The sequence below is a fragment of the Pteropus vampyrus genome, unplaced genomic scaffold (genome assembly GCF_000151845.1).
Source record: "Pteropus vampyrus isolate Shadow unplaced genomic scaffold, Pvam_2.0 Scaffold140, whole genome shotgun sequence".
NCBI classification, from domain to species: domain Eukaryota; kingdom Metazoa; phylum Chordata; class Mammalia; order Chiroptera; family Pteropodidae; genus Pteropus; species Pteropus vampyrus.
Genome location: NW_011888921.1, coordinates 4,513,298 through 4,516,471, shown reverse-complemented (window position 1 = coordinate 4,516,471; position 3,174 = coordinate 4,513,298). Strand labels below are relative to the sequence as shown.

The window sequence follows — 3,174 nt, the reverse complement described above, 5'->3', positions numbered from 1 at the left end:
GCAGTTCTTCTGATTAGTCTTCTTCTCTATGACCATCTATTTTTCATCAGGAAACCCCTACCTACGATCCTCCGTACTCCATGTACTTCCTTTCTGAATCTCATCACTTTCCACAGAACAAGATCTGCCCAACTTATCCTTCTGAGCCACCGGTAAAACCTGGAAGGTGAAACAGGCAGCGCTGCTATACTACCGTAGAATGAATGGAATTCTCTACCATTTGCCGCATAGCAGATAATGCTTCTCAGAGCTTATGAGGTGTCTGTCAGCCTAGACTGTAGCTCAACAAGCTGACTTTCTCTCTCAGACACCTGCATCTGCATCTGCCTTGTCTCTAAGGCCCTCTTCAGTTAGAGCTCATCTTAAAACCACTTCCACTCACCCCTCCATGAGTCTCAAGCCTATGTCTTTCTTCTTTTAGAGACTCTGATTCTTTACTTTCTGCTTTACTTTACTTTTTGCTTTACCCCTAATTTTATACCCATGGGAATCCACGTAAGGATTCAGAACATAGTTTTTCCAAATGCTAAGGATTTTGTTAATGTTTCACAAACAAAAGGAATCGTATATCTCTATGTCTATATCCAAACTACCTGGATTGAAATAGTTATCTGATGCATTTTCTTCTGCCTGTGAGAAAGATAAAATATGAGTCAAAGGAAGCAAGTAATTTGTTGCTACTTTTTGTGTGCAATTCCAAGAAAGGAGGCTTTACAAGATTGCTTGTCATGTCTGACATGAGCAAACAAAAGTTTTTCTTAATGTTTATTATTCAGGTATTTTGCTGTAATTCTGCCCTGTTTTCCAATCATCTCCTACCTGTTCTCTGCTCCCTGATATGTTGTTAACTTTTTTGCAACATGTTTTTCAGAGCCGCTTTACTTTCCTGTTCTTTAGGATATGGACGAGGGGACTGATTCACTAGGGGAGTGACTACACTCTACGGCATGGAGAAAACCAGCTCCCATGGGGACCCGAGGTTGGTATGACAGAACGAAACAAACCTGAGCTATAAAATAAGGACACTATAGTGAGGTGGGAAGAGCAGGTGGAAAAGGCCTTGCTTCTGACTGAGGTGAAGCTGATGCTCAGGATGGTGGAGACAATGCAGGCATAAGAGAAGAAGACCAAGAAGAAGGTCCCAAAGGCATGCAGGAGAGCAGAGAAGAGCAGGACAGCAAAGTTATTAGAGATATTGGAACAGGGAGACAAGAAAAGTTACCTCACAAATGAAGTTGGAGATGGTTTGAGTCTCAAAGAAGTCCATATTCTAAGCTAGAAGGGTATTGATGAAAGCATCTAAAAAGGAAAGACCCAAGATCCCCACATCAGTCTCACACACAGCTCTTTGCTCATCTTTTGACTATAGAGTAGAGGGTAGTATAGGCCATCACTGCAAGAAGGCAGAACTCTGTTCCCCCAGAGTCAAACACAAAGGAGGCCTGAGTCAAATAGTCCTCCACTGAGATGGTTTTCTTCTCAGACAAAAGGTTCTCTAACACCTTAGGCACAGTGACTGAAGAGTAACAGAGATCCAGGAAGGAGAGGTGACTCAAGAAGAAGTACATGGGGATGTGGAGGTGAGAACTGGCCCCGATTACCAGGATCATTAATAGGTTCCCTGACAAAGTCAGGAGGTAAATTACCAGGAAAAGCACAAAGAGTAGAGCCCGGGTGTGAGGATCAGCGGGCAGCCCAAGGAGGAGGAACTCTGTGATAGTGCTCTTGGTTTCTCAAGGCCATTTAAATAATCCTTTGATAATCCTTTGGAAGAAAATAGGAAGAGGAATGCAGCATCAATTGTCTCTTTTCAAAACCTGGAGTTTCCACTCATTCCATGTATACATACTTTTTCCCAACTGCTCATTATTGCCATAGTTGTCTAATAGCTCTCATGGCCTCCCTTGAAACATGCCCTTCCCTTTGTTGACTTCCTAGTGCCCAAGTCCTAGTGCAAAAGAGTGCAATGTACTGCACTCTTTTCATTTGTTGCTCTTCTCTTACAAATGGCTCTAGAGAAATTCACATAGATTTTCAGATCTGACCCTTGAATAGTTTTCAATTTCTTTAATTGGGGCCTTTGATTTTGTTCTTTAACATTTTGGTTAAGAGCCTACTTTTCTGCAGAAGATTTTCTAATCTTTCTTGTTCTTCCCAGGTTCCATCTTTCGCTTCCCATTCAAAACTCTGCAATAGTTTGTTACTATGTAATTATGTACTAGTTATGTTGTTTTCTCCTCTTTATTATTGTATTTCCCATATTCGGAACATTTAATCTTAGAAACAACTTTGAAAGCTGTGTGTGTGTGTGTGTGTGTGTGTGTGTGTGTGTGTGTGTGTGTGGTTGATATAGGGAGGACATTGCTAAATCTATTTTTTAAAGTTAAAAAAGTAGAGCTAAAAAATAATGTAGGTAAAATAAAACTGAATTGCTCATTAAAAGAAACCATTAAAAAAGAGAAAAGGCAAGCTGGAGCCTGGGAGAAAATATTGAACAAAGTACATATATACATAACAAATACCTTTGAATCAATAATAAATATGTCAATGATAATAAATATTACAATAACAAAAATGGGCCAAAGAATAGAACAAGGCCTTCACAAAGGAAAGTATCTCAGTGGCCAGTAGGCTTATAAAAATATGTGCAACATCATTAGTCATCATGAAAATACAAAATAAAACCACTAAACAGAGGTACCACTAAACATTCATCAAAATGGCTAAAATTGCCAAGTGTTGGCAAAAACTTGTGGAGCAACTGGAGTTTTTCCTGTGGGAATGTAAGATATAGTATAATCACTTTGTAAATGTAGGCAATTTCTTACAAAGCTAGACATACACTGAGTCTATAAGCCAGCAATTACACTCTTAGAAAAATAAATGCATATGTTCGCAAAAAACATGTTCAAAAATATTTATAGAACTTTTCTTCTCTAATTGCCATAAAATGGAAAAAAACCCAAATGAGTATCATAGACAATAGATAAACAAAGTATTTTATTTTTAAAAAAGCAGTGATATAGTTATACAATGGAATTCTATTAAGTGGGAAATTAACAAACTATTGATATATGTAACAATAAGGGTAAAGAGTAATAGAAACCATTATGTATGTACATTCATTTAAGCGCAAAAAATTTTAATGCATACATATTGAAAAACTTTAAAATT

The 3,174-nt window shown here is 38.1% G+C and overlaps 1 pseudogene; it reads right to left on the bottom strand.

Moving 5' to 3' along the window:
• Positions 1-844: 844 nt before the first annotated feature.
• On the bottom strand, positions 845-1,876 carry LOC105297582 (annotated as a pseudogene).
• Positions 1,877-3,174: the final 1,298 nt, after the last annotated feature.